The sequence below is a fragment of the Monodelphis domestica genome, chromosome 2 (assembly GCF_027887165.1).
Source record: "Monodelphis domestica isolate mMonDom1 chromosome 2, mMonDom1.pri, whole genome shotgun sequence".
NCBI classification, from domain to species: Eukaryota; Metazoa; Chordata; class Mammalia; order Didelphimorphia; family Didelphidae; genus Monodelphis; species Monodelphis domestica.
In genome coordinates, this window is record NC_077228.1 from 445,920,571 (window position 1) to 445,937,698 (window position 17,128).

General features: G+C 33.7%; 1 protein-coding gene and 1 long non-coding RNA gene across 2 annotated transcripts in view; both read left to right on the top strand.

Moving 5' to 3' along the window:
* The window catches only part of PACRG (parkin coregulated), a 632,164-nt gene that overhangs the window by 431,314 nt on the left and 183,722 nt on the right, over positions 1–17,128 (top strand). The gene's annotated exons all lie outside the window — the stretch shown is intronic.
* The window catches only part of LOC130456851 (uncharacterized), a 70,255-nt gene continuing 53,127 nt past the window's right edge, over positions 1–17,128 (top strand). Inside the window, exon 1 of the long non-coding RNA XR_008915880.1 lies at positions 1–17,128. This exon is cut by the window's right edge and continues 12,567 nt beyond it. This is a non-coding gene — a long non-coding RNA (uncharacterized LOC130456851).

The following is a 17,128-nucleotide window of genomic DNA, read 5'->3' on the forward strand; positions in this document are numbered from 1 at the left end:
TATTGGAATTAGAGTTAAGAAGACCTAGGTTCAAGACATGTTTCTAACTTGATGGCTATATGTGGCAAGAGAAACTCACTTAACCTTCCTTTTTTTTCAGTTTCTTCACCCCTAAAATGGGATTAAAAATTTAGTTTACCCTTATGCACAGAGCTGTTGTGAGCTTCAAGTGCTCTATCCTATGAAAAATAGCCTTTTACAAATATTATTCTATAGTAGGCCATATCTTTATAGTCACATAATTGGAACAGAGGAGGAGAGAATTCAAGTTCTTACTTTGCTTATTGTTTATCAACACTAAAAAAACATTTCATTTGCAGAGTAAAATACCCTTTTAAAAGCCATCTGTAATCTAATTGTCATGGTCTGATGTTTTTGTCCAAGAAAATATCTCCCGTGCCTTTTTTAAAACAATGTAAGATTTCTTGAAAGATACAAAACAGTTTGTTTCAATGTATTTCTCTGGTGATTAATATTGAATGAAACACAAAATATGGACTTGTTATCCATATTGTGTAAGTTTCTGAGAAGGTCCAAGGGGAAGCAATCTCCTCTGTAGATCATGAAGTTGTCCAGATGCTTCTGATTGTGAGTGACATTCTTTTAACTATAGTAAAATCCAAACACTGCAAAGCCTCCTAAATGAGGTCCATAATCACTTAAAAGAATTCATTTGAACCACTGAAACCAAGAAAAAATAGCACATCAAGAGCCTGTGCACTGACTTAACGTCAGAAGACCATCTTAAACATTTCCTGACTAATTGATGCTACTGGCTTTCCTCTTTTGATTTCTCATGTTTAGGTTGACTCTAAGTTGTTTATTCTTATTTGTTTGCATGTTGTCTTCCCCATCAGAATGGACTCCTTGAGGGCAGAGACTTTTTTTGCCTTTTTTCATAACTGTAGTGATTTTAAACCAGTTTCTGGCACAGAGTAGGTGCTTAATTAATATTTTCTGCCACAACTTGAAGAAGGCTTCTGACACATTGGTTGGAATCTCTGTTTTAGATCTCTGGAATGATGTGGAAAAGATTCTCAAAGAATAAGAAAAATGGATGGTTTGTGATCTACCCACTTTGAAGGATTATTCTCATTAATAAATTTGCAGATCATCAAAATAAGGATATATTGAAATCTATATTGGTCTCAGAAGTAGCAATTGCTTACTTCAGAAATATTTTCTATTTCCGTGGGTTTATTTTTATATATTTGAGTGTTATCAGAAATTACATTACTTATGAAAAAGTAGCTCCTGTTTTGCCACCAAAATCTAGTTTGCTACAATGCAATTTATCAGGCAACTTAGTTCAGAATTCTTATTAAAATGAATGGGTTTTTGTAGGGGGGAAATCAGTGGCTAAAAGCTGTCATTGGTGTATTGAAGCTTCTTTTTTAAAATGTGCTTCTTTGTTGACAACTTGGCATACCCTTTCTTAATATGTTGGCAGAAGAGGATAATTATGTGTCTATGCCTCTAGGGGCTCTGAAATCTTAAGATTCATTGGGAGGGAAGACACCAAATAATAGTCATGATGTTGAAACCAGTGAATCTCTTTTGCTTAGAAGTTGACTCTATCAAATATAGTTTGTTTTTTTTTTCCTATAAAAGATGTTAAATGATACTTGAATTACTAAGAAAGTTAAGCTTTTTTAAGACCTTATTAAAACTGAAAAAAGAATCACTCAACTCTTCTAATTACTACAATTTTGTAAATGTTTTAGACTTGTATTTGGTAAAGAATAAAAAGAAACTTTATTTTAAGATTTGTTTATTTGGGCTAAAATGCCAGTATTGTATCTATCTAGAATGAAACATTTGTTTGTAAGTTTTCAATTCAGAGGGGCTGTTGTTTAAAAATCTAATGTTCCTTATTGTGTTTCCAAGGGGAAAAATGTGATAGCAAATTCCCTAGTATATAGCATGGTTTGTCCTCCTACCTACCCTCCCCACCAACACACACAAAATAATGCATACATATACTCTAATCCTCATAATTAGCTTGTTGTTAGAGGTCTAAATAAGAGAGAAAAACTCCCACTAAATAAACAGGTGCTCAAAGGACTTGTTGTTCATGATAAATTATACAAATATTTTCAGATATTCATACACATTCTTATGATTCAGAGATGAATTTGTTAAAAAGAAGGAATCTTATACCAAAATTAAAAGATATTTTAAAAGAGTTACCCCACCAAAGTGTTTTGGTGTTAAGATAAAAATTCAATAGCAGATACTTTTTCAAAAATAAAAAATTATATTGAATTTACTCATGTTGAAAATATATCATCTACCTGGAACAAAATTATTGCTATAGATTTCATTTTGCCAACTATATATATGTATATATATATAATCATTGCACTTAAATTATTTTTTTGTCAGAGCTGTATCCTCACAATGAATAATTTTGTAAACATATTGTTGCTTTGCTCATTTTCTTTTTTACTGCAATAGCCTCTTTTAATAAATACCTGAGAAGTACTATTTAGATTTTTGATTCCTCGAAATTTCTTGTAGTATTTCTCTTTTAAAATACTTTTAATTTTTATTTTAATTTTAGTTTATTTAGATAAATGGTCAGCTATTAGCCTAAAAAGGTGAATCATAATAATATTTTCCAGCTATATTCAGGACTTTCTTTTTAAGTGACAGTTTAAATGTTTATAGTAATAATTTAAAGAATAAATCCTAGTACATTCTCATTGCCACAAGTTGCCAAGAATCACGACCTAAAGTTACCCTTTTTATGCAGAGAAAATTAAGAATGTTTACATCTCAATAGATCTTTCATTATATACATATCACATGTGTATTGTATGTTTTTAGTAAATATTACAATTAGATGAGATAAAAAATATTTAAGGAGGAATTGGGTTAGAAACTTCTTTAACTGCTGGTCTTTAAGGGAAAAAATGTATTTTCTTAAAATCCTTTTATTTACTCCCAGGTCCTGATACTCTTTGTGGGGAAGATGCTGAATGAACTTAGCCATTTGTTGAAACAGACTGTATAACATTCATATTAAATCTAGCCAAAGCCTACTTCAAGGTGATAGCTCCATGACAATATGGGTTACTTCATAAACATACCAATCCAATGCTAATACTCACCAGGTAGGAGAATACAGAAATTTCTAGGTAGCTCAGATGTTAATTTTTAATATATTTAAAATTCTATTGATCATTTCTAGTTCATTTTTTCTGAATTATTACCCGAATTTTATCACAGAACTTTTTTATGAATTCCATTTTTTAAAATTGTTCCAGTGATAATTACCAAAGAGCATATTAGGGCATCTGTACAGACCACAAGAAAAGTGGCACAAAAGTCCATCTGCTCAACAGCTAATAGCAATATTTGGAGGCATCAAACGCCATTATTAATTGACCTTGGCAACTTGGTTTTAAAAAAATCTTTCATATGCATTTTAGTGCAGATGGTGATCGCCCCAGAACTGTTGCTTCAAGCCAGAGATCACAAGCTATTTTAAAAAGAGCATATCCCTCGACATTCTTCCTACTGATCATGGCCCATTAACAGTACTAAACTCCAGAGGGAGAGTGGGGCTAGTCAAGAACTCTGCTTGGCTGCTTCAGGGCAGAGCCAGTATTCTGCAGTCTATTGCACTAATTATGCACTCTTGATGAGATCATTAGAGGACAATAAAGGAAAATGAAAACAGTTTGCAATATGTGTGGACAAATTTTCACAAAGAAGAATTTCAGATTTGTATTTAAATGCTGAGTAGAAATTTCCCATTATGAAAAAGGTCAATAATTTCTTTAAGTTAAATCTTTCATTTTCAGTTGGGCAATGTAGTAGGAGATAGAAAAAGCAATTGGAGTCAGAAAGACCAGAGTTTAGGTCCCATGTCTAAATTTTATTACTATTGTGAACATGGATGGGCAAAACACTTAACCTATCCAAACCTGTTTCCTGTCATTGAAATAAAAATGATGACTGTATTTACCTCACAGTGTTGCTTTTGAAGGTCAAATGAGAAAGCATGTGTGTAGCATCTGAGGATTAAATGCTTCAGTTGATGTGATTTGGTGCTCACCACATGAAAGACCACATTGTTTTCCCTTGGTATTTTTATCAAGTTGTTGCTGTTCACTCATTTTAGTTGCTTCTGACTCTTTATGACCCCATTTGGGATCTTCTTGGCAAAGATCCTGGAATGGTTTGCCATTTGCTTCTCCAGCTTATTTTACATGTGAGGAAACTGAGGAAAATAGTGTTCAGTGACTTGCTCAGGATTGAAGAGCTGGTAAGTGTTGGAGGCCAGATTTGAATTCAGGAAGACAGATCATCTTGACTCCAAACCTGGAACTCTATCCACTTACACCACCTAACTGTTGTATTTTTCCTTTGTTATTTTTATAAATAAGTACCTATGTACTATTCTTTTCTGCTTAAATCTAAGTTGAAGATGGGTAGGTAGAAAAGAGATAGTGTAAATGAAATTAAATGAACATTAAAATGGAAGCCAAGACCAGAGCTGTTCCTACACCTTCTTTCTCTCGGAGGGCCAATTTCTTTCTTTATAAAATAAGAGTGTTAAAATAAAAGATCCCAAAGTTTCTTCCACCTCTAAAATTCTACACATATCTGAAGTCCTAGATAATCCACTCAATGATTTTTCTGTATTTCCTTTAAAAATCCATGTACATCTTGAATTTCCACTGAATGGTCTGTCAGTGAAATTTATGTTCAGAAAGAAATGTCACATTTCTTTAACAAAATCTCCCCATTCAAGTTACAATTATAAAATATATGCTATAATTACATATTTTGTAATATGGAATACAGAATTTTGCCCTTATTTCCAATTTAATCATGTCAATTCTTGGAATTCAAAGAAGAAGAATGTTCTCATACTTTCAGATCTTTCATCATTTTACAACTCAAAGAATTCAAAATAATATAGGCAAATTGGATGAATGGCCCAATTAAATTGGATGAAAGTCAATAAAGACAAACACAAAGCATTGCCTTGGCAAGTAATAAACCCATAAATACAAAAGAAAAAAGACAAATGGTTTTATTTTATTTTATTTAGTATAAAAGAAAAAGAACTAGAGGGTTTAGGTTAGTGAAAGCTGAACAAGCAGTAGCAGTAAAGTGCCGATGAGAATATTCACTATTTTATGGAATGTCCACAATAATGTCATGTAACAGATTTACCCTTTGTGTGTCATTGAAAAAAGTGCTATATTTAGCCCTGAGGATGATGTGATCTCAGAGGATAAAGAAGAGAGTCCCAGAATAAAAAGAAATTAGGTCATTATGAAAAAATGACTGACCAACAGCTTAGTGCTTGCCATATAATAGGTGCTTATTAAAGACTTGTTGATTTATTCATTAAGTCAGTTCATTAATGAACATTTATTAATTGCCTATAAATTGCCAAGCACTGGAGTTACCAAGAAAGCTTAAAAAGTAGCAGGGATGGGACCAGCTAGGTGGTTCAGTGGATAGAGTGCTGGACCTGGAGTCAGGAGGACCCATCTTTCTGAGTTCAAATCTGGCCTTAGATACTTACTATCTGTGGGACCCTGGAGAAATTGTTTAACTCAGGTTGCCTCAGTTTTCTTATCTATTAAATGAGCTAGAGAAGGAAATGGCAAACCACTCCAGGATTTTTACTACGAAAATTCCAGATGAAGTCACAAAGAGTTAAACATGACCAAACAGCATAGAAACATGTTTTCCAGTCAAAATGGTCTATTCTTGGATCTATCATATGTATTTTTTAAACTATACCTTTGCTTCTTCCTTTCATTCATTCTCTAGAACACTTCTCCATGAATCCTTCAAACTCAATTCCAGCCTCCTCCATGAAACCACAAGGATCTCTTTTTTCCTAAATTTATTACAGTCATCATTTGTATAATTCATTTGGCATTTAATCTCATTCTGCCTTATGATAGCTTATATTGTTATATGATGCATATTTGTATTTAATACCTTCATCAACTCCTTAACCATATTAACTTCCTGAGTTCAGGAGCTGTGTTACATTTTCTTCATATCTTGCAATGCCTGGCAGCATGCTATAGATATAGCAGGTGCTTAATAAGTGTTTGTTGTACAAGGGAAATTGTATTTCCTTTCTCATAAGCATGTATTACATTATTAAACTTATGCTACTTGGCAGAATGAATACTCACTAATTTTCTCAGATTCTATGCCACATGACAAGTAAGTTATCCAAGAAAACAAAACCCATTTTCTTAAAGGAATGCTTCCTTTAAATGCATAAACAATTGTCCAGTTCTCTTCTCATGACTTATTTTGTTGTCAGAAGGAAGATGCAGAACCATTTCATGATTCTCTGTACTTTCACTAATGAATGAAAGCATATAATGACTATCCCATAGCCAATGATATTCCATTGTTTCAAATACTAATCCTTAGTGGTATTTGTAATACATTCTTAAAAATACCATAGTGATGGGGCAGCTGCCACACCTAGAGATGAAAGTTCCTGAGTTCAAATCTGGTCTCAGACCCTTCCTAGCTATGTGACCCTGGGAGAGTCACTTAACCCCAATTGCCTAGCCCTTACTGCTCTTCTACTTTGGAACCAGGAGTTAGTATTGATTCTAAGACAGAAGGTAAAGGTTTGTTTGGTTTGTTTTTTTTTTTTAAGCCACCATGATGAATCAACAGGAAAAAAAAAGTTGTTTTCAGGAAAAGACTGTCAATTATTTGATATACTTGTAGGTTCAAATTCTGTCATCTCTTATTAATTTACTGCAGGACATCAGACAATTGTTTTAACCCCTCTTCCCTGATTCTGTATGTGTGTATGTGTGTGTGCATGTGTATTAAAGCAGCAAGGGGCACTGTTGCACAACTATATGATCTTATTTATTGTGGAAAGCCAGGATCTGGCAGGGCTATGTTTACTCCAAATATTATGTGCTCCATTTAGCACCAGAGGTCATTTAGTGAAGTGAATGGTGATGCTCAGAGAACTAGTGCAGTCTAGTCCCTAGTTCTGCCTTTTTAGGGAATGAAAATCTTGTTAGTCTATAGATATCATCTACCTGTGTTTATCTAATTAATGTCTTTGGTTTAGTTCTACCTTTCAGAAAACTCTGCCCTCTTTCCTTCCCTGTTATATTTCAATGGACTCCTATCTCATGAGAGTAATGGAATTAAGAAATGTAATCACAGCTCGAATGTGTACAATAGGCTCTTCTTATTTACTTAGAAGCAGAAGGAATGAAGTTCTAGGGACTAAAAGCAATTACTCTTTGATCTGTGTACTTCTCAAACCTAAGAAAATGAAAACCAATCCATTGGTATGCCCCAAATCCAGGAGTTACAGAGAGAGTTTTGAAGCTTAGACTCAGACTATCAACCATCAAACACTAATTGTCTGTTCACTGCTAGTGTTGCCATAAAGTACTCTGAAGGTCAGAGAGACTCGTCTAGTATCTCCTATTTCTCCCCTTTAAATTTCCTTCCTCCAATCTCTGCATATCGGTTTTTGTGTGGTTCCAGCATTGCTTGTGTATGTATTTTACTGATCTAGGGAACTCTTGGGTGTGGCACTCCTTACCTGCTCTGCAACTTAGTTTTAGTTGCCTGGAGTCCTAAGAAGTTGTGACTTGACTAGGATGATATACCCAAATATGTCAAATGCAAAACTTGAACATTGGTCATCTGATCCCAAAGCAGTTCTCCATCTAGTATGCCATGCTATCTCCCTTGCTGCCTCACTATTGACAATGGAATTCTCAAAAGTTCTGATGTTCTCAAAATCTGGCCACAAAAATTGATTTTTGTTTGTCTATATCAAATGGTTGTAAGGGGGAAACTACTTCTGAAAATAAAAGAGTAAGCACAAATATAGCTCATCATTTTCCCAGGTCATCAGCTATATAAATGAAATTGTGATTTCCTGAATGATAAGGGTTACTCCATATACTTCCTTTGTGTTCCTCACAGAACCCATCACAGTTCCAAAAACTTATTGCTTCAATAAACAATAGCAGGCTTATTAAAAGCTAAATAAATGAATAAAATAAAATCTTAGATCAAGAGTAGAAGTAGCAGTATTTTTATCATTTATTTACTCACCAGTCATTACCTTGGTAGCTTTATACTGGGAAAAAAAGAAGCTGAAAGAACTCTTCTGCAGTAGAAAGGGAATTGTATGACCTTGATGAGGTCACTCATCCTCCATGGGCCTCAATTTCCTTATCTGTAAAATGGATTGGACTATATTGACTCTGAGGTCACTTCCAGCTCTAGCACAATAATTCAACATTACTTAACTACAAAGAATAGGAAATGGATAAGAGAGAAAGGAACAAGAGAATTAGAGCCAGCATTTTCACAAATGTGATAGAGTAGGAGAAATGGATCTTAGTAATTCACAACTACAGTTGAACTTGTGTATGCCTTGTTGAACTGAACCTCTAAACCTCTTTCACCCATCATTAATTATGACTTCAGATGAGGAAAAGCAATATGAGCTGATGAACCCTTTAAAGAGCAAAGAATTCATTTTCATGCAAATAGCCCTGGTAATAAAAATCAGAAGATAAAAGTGGGAAAAATAAAATGAGGTAGGATGTGTTCCAGAGAAAGGTACTATAATGTAGGGTGTTACTTAGAATTGAATAGTTGGCAGCAATAGCTTCTTAAGTTGATGTTTTAAACTTTAAAAAAAATTTTAATGCACTGAGGAATAGGCAGAATATAACCCTGAATTTCATTGCCTCTGTAGAATCTCAGGTCTTTAAAATGATTTAAATATGCAATTTTGTATTAAACTTATTGGGAAACAAACTTACAAACTTAAATGGTATACGGATACCATCAGCCATATCATTAAGATGGTAGCAGCCTTGCTATTAGGGAGCTGTAAACTATCAGCCTTTTACTTCATTACTATTTTCAAGCTGAAAGTCCTTTTCCTCTTCTCTTTAAGTTACATCAATGCATTTTAGGGCCAAGGATAAGCATTTCATATTATTATCTGTGTTTCTGTGGCATATAGTAGGTGTGACTCATGACACCAAATCTTGATGCTTTACTATTGCTCTCCAGTATTGCTCAATTGCAGGAAATTTCTGCATTCTAAAAAATGTAAGTTTTCCTCCAAAACCAACTGAAATTCCTTAAGTTTGATTATTTAAATTTGAAGAAGGAAAACTCTGAGGCAGCATTGTGAATTTTCCCTCTGAAAAAGCGAGATTTCATTTTATCAGTTGTAATGGATGAACTAGGTAGGCACTGGTTGGTTATATTAATGGACCATGGAAAATCCAATGATATCTCAGATTTGTCACCTTTTCTTTTTGCCTCGGCACATTTTTGGAAAGCACTGAAATTAGAGGATGACAAATGAATTTAGGGCTGGCAAATAGGGAAGGATTCCATAAGGTCAGATTAAAAGACCCAAACTGGGAGGGGAAAAAAATCATTTTATTTAGCTCCTAAGACCTACAAAGCATAGGAAATCCTGAATTTCTAAGCAGAATGTGTTCCAAAAGTTCATTTGTAATGCCACTTGTTTGGGACTTGGAACATATTTTGCATATAGATACTGTTACAAATGGTGCTACATTTTCCAGGCTAATGTAGAAAAGCCAAATAGGTGTAGCTGAAATATGGTGGCCTCTCATTCCCTCGCTCTCCAGGATTCAGGCAATCTTCTCTATCACCATGGCCAGACCTGGTATTTATCAGAACTCAAAAGTCAAGGAATAAAGCAGCTATGTGACTCAGTGGGTTTGAGAGTCAGACATAGAGTCAAGAAGGTCTGGATTCAAATATGGCCATAGATACTTCCTAGTTGTGTGATCCTGGACAAGTCACTTAACCCCAATTGCCTCACCCTTATAGTTCTTCTGCCTTAGAACCAGTGCTTAGTATCAATTCCAAGACAGAAGGAATGAATTTTTAAAAAATCAAGTGTTTCTGTGTGTGCACATGTGGGTGTGGACTCTAAAATCAGAAGACTATGGTTCAATCCTTGGTTCTTTCACTAAGTAGCTTTTGAGAAGTTAAACAAGTATCCCAGTAATCTCATAGAGTTAGACCCTCAGTTTTGTCATTCACAAAATGATGATAATACCATTTGTACTATTTACCTTAAATTGTTTTTATTTTTTTATTTTTAAATTTTTAATTATAATTTTAAATTTTAATTTTTTTTTAATTTTAAATTATAAATTTTAAATTATAAATTGTAAAGTTGCTGTATAAATTGGGTATCAGTAAATAACTCTCTAAGGTCTGCAAAGTGCTCAACATTTTATTTCATTTGATCCTGGCGGGTATACAAGGCAGGCTCTATTTTTATCCCTGGCTTTTTTTTCAGATAAAGTTATTGAGGCTATGAGAGGTTAAATGATTTGCCTGGAGTCCCAAGGTTAAGTAAGTGACTGAAGCAGGATTTGAACTCTTGGGTCTTCCTTACTGAAAGTCCAGCACTCTATCCACTTAACTTAGCAACAACTTACCAACATCTGTATAAATAAAATATTTTATATTATAAATATCAATAAGGATTCGTTATTCCATTGGTGTGGGTATGGGTTCCAGAAATATGAATTTTAACCTCCTTTTGCTTTGAGAAATATTCTTTGTGAGTTTCTGTGGATGGAAAGATTTTATCAACCAGTAGACAAATTTCTGGTGACCAGATTCCCCTAACTTAACCAGACTGCAACTATGGTAACCACTACAGAAGACTGTGCCATCTGGTCTGTAAGTTATGCCAGAGCTTGCACTGCAGTGGCATAGCCTTTAACAATACAGGGTCACCCCTAAAGCAAGATGAGAAGTATTCTCCACATAGGGCATTTATTTAAAAAAAAAACACCTCTCATTTTCATTCTTTATTCTTTGTTGCTGATAATATGAAGAATCTCCCAAATCTCAAGTGCCCCAGTGTCCAGAATTCCTTGATTTAACATAAAATATGATATCTTTTAGAAAAATGTCAGAAACTTCCCCCACATCCTATGAGATATCTAGGGAATCCGTATAAGAGTTTGTCACACCAAGTTATGCTTCTGTGATTCTCATCCTCATATACATGCTTTTTTTGGTAGAAAATAGTGCTCCATCACATTTAAGGATATAAATTCCTTGATAATGCTCTGGAATTATTTTTTTCATTTCTTCATAGCTGCCATAGATCCCCATGGATGATTCACAAATATTAATAATATTTCCAAAAGTAAGCATGCCTTGGACTTAGGGTGATATTCATGATACTTGCTTAAGACTGGAATTCCTTTAAGTATGTACTGACATAATACTCAGGGAAAGTTTATTTTAAAATGAATTGGGGCTGGACACCACTTGAACATTAAGCTCTGCTTTACAGCTGCTAGCATATTATAGAGAGTCAATAAATATTTACTGACAGGAAACCCCTTGGAGTATATAAACTGTGTGCTCAGCTTTGGTTCTTGAATGACTATCTCTTCTTTTCTCCAGTGAATGCCAAATTTAGCACAAGAAACAGTAACAATGAACAAAATTTTCTGAATCAATGAACTCTACTTTAGAAGTTTATTGGACACTTTGACAAGTTACATCAATACTTTTAGGTGAGGAATTGTGGTGTTTAGTAGAAAAAACTCTGAATTTAGAATCAGTCATTGGTCCATTTACCTAGTCGGTTTTTTTACTTCCTGTGCCTTGAGCAAGTCATGTAATCCATCTTAATTGTCCTCATCTACAGAATGAAGGACTTAGCCATTTGGAATTATACTAAATTATTTAAAATATGTATTCCCTATGTCCTAGAAGTCTCACCTATAACCATACACCCTGAGAAAGTCAAACACAGAAAGAAATATTCATAGCATGACTTTTATGACTTCCAGACAACTGGAAACATAAAAGTTTCCTACTAATTATATTAAATTCTATTAATGTAACTGAAAATTACTATTCCTTAAAAAAGGAATGCATAAGAAAAGTTCAGAAAAGCATGAGAAGATATAAAAATGATGCAGAGTGATGTAAACAGGACCAGAAAAAAATAATGTGCAGAGACTGCTAGGCAGCACAGAGGATAGATCACCAGACCTGGAGTGAGAAGGATCCATGTTCAAATATAGTCTAAGATATTTCCTAGCTGTGTGACCCCGTGTAAGTCACCTAACCCCATTTGTCTAGCCTTTGCCCTTCTATCTTAGTCTTGACAGGAGAGATAAAAGTGTGCACAAAAACACTTGTGCGTGAAGGAGATTTAAGTGGAAAAGTCAATGCACAGAGACAGTCCCACTCTCTCTCGGCATTGGAAGCCTGGGTCCAGTGGCATAAAAAGTCGTTACACCTGGAGACGAGATGAGAAAATAGACCCCCTTTCCTTCTTAGTGGATATAGAGTAGTCTATGGAAACATATGCTGTAATATTTGGATGATGTATTGGTTAGTTTTTTTTTAACTTTTTAAATAAATGAAGATGATATAGAAACAAAATAAAATTTACTAGACAATTGAAACAGAAAATCTTTATATTCCCTTCTAGCTATAAATTATATATTTCTATGTAAAAAAAGTGAGGGGAAACATTTTTAATAGTCAGTAATACTTGAGTTTTAAGTTTTGCCTCTAATATATAATGGCTGTATATGAACAAGTCACTTCAGATTCCAATTTAACTATATTTCCCATATTATTTAAGCAAATGGTCTATTTTGGACATAGCTCTAGGCATTGGAATTCCATGTTTTTCCTTGATAAGACTATATACTTCCATATTCTTTCTTAGCTTTCCATGCTTCCTACACTCACCTAATAATAGTCAATAATACTCATATCTCCACTACTACAATTTCTTTTTGCTCCGATCTTTTTCAGTTAGATAGAAAGAGGCTCTTACACCAGACCCATGACTGTCTCTTCACTATTCACTTTCTTCATTCTTGCAAAACTATCTTTTTCATCTACTTAGTAAATTGTGATACTCCCCTAAAGACCTCTCTTCAGGTTGCAATAAAGATTTGCCTTGAGTCTCAAAAAAGAACTTATTAAATACTCTTGTATACTATAGAAGTAATGGTTTGAAAAAAAAAACTTTATTACTGTTCACAAAGTTTTGGTTTGCAATAAACTTAGGAAAGAAAAAAAATGCTCTGACCAATTTAATAATCAGGAAACTGTGGTGATGATTTAACTATGAATACTTTAAATATATCTCTTCCAAGTCTGTAACTACAGTCTAGATGACAGAGTTCTTCATTCTGCATCCTTTCTGTACCACAAAGTATCTTGTCAAGTGTATTTCAAATCCAGGGTATTTAATTTAACTCAGTTCCCTCAATTATATTTATATTGCTCTTCATGCAGAGTTTCACAATCATGATTTAAAATAATAGGGGTGGTGACCTATGTAGAATAATTATTCTTTCCTTTTCTTATATTCTATTTGCTAAAATTTCATAGAGTAGATATTTCTTCCATTTTCTGAAAATTAGTTAAATATCATCTTTTTAATTAGCATATATTGTGTGTTCCTGGACATTTTAATAATTAAGTTAAACATAGGAAAGTTAGCCATTATATAAATTAAGTTCAATCATTCCTTTGCCCCCTATTTCACAGTATTCATTCTGATTCCCCAATCTCAATTTAGAATTATAGAATTGGAGGTAATTATACCTGGATACCCTATTTGATTGTCTCATTGAAAAAACTCAAGAAACCAGAACCTGCTCTTCTAGATGCAAGAAAGTTGAACAGCATTCCTCCCTCTTCCCTTTTCCCTCTCTTTGAAAAATTTTTTAATCCAACATTCATTCATTATTTTAAAAACCTAAAAAGTATATGGATGAATTTTTCCCTTTAACACACATATATATATAAATATATATATATGTGCATATATATATATTAAGCTAAACATTGTGTAATGGAAGAACATAGAAGCATTCTCACCAAATATAGGTGCAAAATAAATTATGACAATTGTAGTAGAACCAGAGAGATGTAGTATAGAAATCCAGAGATTAAAATGTCATCATTTGTGCATTACTTGATAGTTTTCCTAGAAAATGCCTTTATCTTTAGCAGAAAATTAGTTGAAACAATAAATGGATTCAAGTGGTGTCACAGTAATCCACAAAAAAAAAAAAAATCTCACCCAAAACAATTGACTAGGAATAAAGTTGAAAAAAAAAAAGATGACTAAAGATATGTATTTATAAAATCAAAAAAGCAATCATATTTGAAAATTAACTTATCTATAATAACATACAACCTTTGCCAAAGTAACAATCCTAAAGCATGGTGTATTTTTCATTAGATTAAATTTTTTTTCAATCAATGTTCTTCTTATAATTTCATATGCCTGCACTAATTGAGAAAGGAAAATAAACAAAGCCCTTCATACAAATATGTAGTAAATCAAAACAAATTTCCTCATTCGCCATGACAAAAAAAAAATCTAAATTTGCATTTTGATTCCATCAGTTCTCTTTTAGGAGATTGAAATCATGTTTCATCCTAAGTCCTTTAAAATCATGGCTGATCATTGCATTTATCCACATTCTAGAATCTTCCATAGTTGTTTATCTTTAAGATAATGTTTTTATTGTATAAATTATTATCCTGGATCTCCTCACTTCACTGCATCTGTTCATAGACAAACTTTCTGGTTTTTTCTGCATTGTCCCTTTCATCATTTTTAATAGTATTCCATCATGTTCATATACCATAACTTGATCAATCAACCAACTGATGGATAACTACTCAGTTTCCAAGTCTTTGAATTGAGCTGAAAAGAGCTACTATAAATAGTTTTGTACATATAAGTCTTTTCCCCTCTTGTTTAATCTTTTTAGAGATGTGATGTTCACCTAATCTTGTTTATTTCCCTTTCCCTTTTAACTTGCTCCTGCTAGTAAGAAAGAATTCATGATGGGTAAAATATATCTGGTAAATTTTCCATGGTATAACTTCAATGTATATATATATATATATATATATATATATATATATATATATATATATATATACATGTACATGTGTAATTTCTATATCTCAAAAGCATCTATATGGTCCTAAAGGTTTTCTGATTGTATTATCTATCATATTCCTGCCTCAGCCACTTAACCCAACATTTGTCTCTCTGGCTCACATTTAAATCTTATTCCCAACCTAAGCTCTAACTTAAATAATTGATATCTATTTACCTCTTCATTCTTCCTAAATATTAATTTTCAATTTATAGCCTACCAGTTCTGATCCTTCGTCTTAAACAATGAACCTCTACTCTTTTCCTAAGATTTAACCTTAAGTTAACTCTGTATGCAATACAATCCACCTATGCCATAGAGCTGGTGCTTGGAAGCAGCAGGAGAAGAAGTCAAGAGAACAAGGACCAAGGCAAACAGAGGCATAATTAGGTTAAAGCAGAGTTAGAGGTTAAAAGGGTCCCTTGGATTAAGTAGAAGCAATACTGTAAATTTGTGTAACTACTAAAAGAAAGTGGTTTACAAATGTGAGGACAGATTTAGAGGCAAGACCTTCACAGGTATTTATCCTGTAGATTTGTTTCTTTCAATATAGATCCATCTTTATCCCTATCCCCTTCATGCTTTCTGTTGGAGCTCTCAGTCTATTCCTCAGATGAGGTGGGTCATGTTTCTTGGTCTAATTTGGACTCCAAAAAGATATTTGTCTTAAGGGCAGCTAGGTGGCTCAGTAGATTGAGAGCCAGGTCAAGAGATGAGAGGTCCTGGATTAAAATCTGTCCTCAGACACTTTCTAGCTTTGGGACCCTGGGCAAGTCCCTTAACCCCATTGCCTAGCCCTTACTGCTCTTCTTAAGTAATTAATTAGCAACATTTATACTAAGACAGAAGATAAGGATTTTTAAAAAAGAACAAAAGACATCTGTCTTCAGGAGTTCTAGAAGTATGGTTAGGAACATTCATGTGAATGAGGGTAGCCAAGTAAATTAATTTGGTTCTATATCATCAAGAGAGTAGTTTGGCACTGGGAAGAGGACTAAGTTGGAAATCAGGAAATTTCATTTCTACTTATTGCTCTGTCAATTAGCTTGTATTTTAGGACCAACCCTGCAGAGTTGAGATTTGAAAGGAAAGAGAGCTTCTCTCCCACAGAACTAAATAGACTTTATTCCATCTGAAAATTCCCATCTTGGACAAGCATCTTAACTTCACTGGACCTCAGTTTCTTGAACTATAAATGAAAGTTTTGGACTACATGAGCTTGAAGATTCCTTCCAATTTAAGAGTTTTATGAGCCTCAAAAATCCTGTGAAATAGGTTTTCAAATGAAAAATATAAGTAGCCATGAAGCATTTTTGCTTTATTATATTAGAGGTCAATTGGTCAATTTAACCAGTTTGGGGTAAATTCAGTTTTTTAAAACAGAAATTAAGGGAACAGATGGGTAGCTCAGTGGATTGAGAGTCAGGCCTAGAGACAGGAGGTCCTTAGTTCAAATCTGGCCTCAGACACTTCCCAGCTGTATGACCCTGGGCAAGTCACTTAACCCCCATTGCCTAGCTCTTACCACTCTTCTGCCTTGGAGCCAATACACAGTATTGACTCCAAGATGGAAGGTAAGGGTTTTATAAAAGAAAAAGAAAGAAAGAAAAGAAAAGAAAATAGAAGTTAATCAGACTGACAACTTCAAAACTATCCCATTTTGAAACCTAAAAACACCAAAAAGATTTTTAAATTGTTTACTTTTGTTGACTAGACACAACCTTCACTAAAGTCCTATCACTTTGTTTCATCATGGCATGGAAGAAATGTGAGTTCTCAAGGATTATATCAGTGTAATACAACCTTTGGCAGTTTCTTACCAAAATGGAATGACTTTGGGTAGGAATCATAAGTGGAAAGATTTGTGTTTGTGTGTGTGTCACGCATCCCTGTGCACTACCTGGGGTCTAGCCTAACTAAAGTGGGAAAGACTCAATACCAAAAGATCAGATACTGTGTGGATTTAATTTTTACCCATAGTACCTACTAATACAAAAAGATGTTTAAATCTGTACACAGAGAATACTCACTAACAAAATTAAAGATTCTTGAATAGTATTTTCATGATTTTTCTACCTTTTCATGAAGTTGATTTCTATTCTTCCATTACATTTCATAATAGA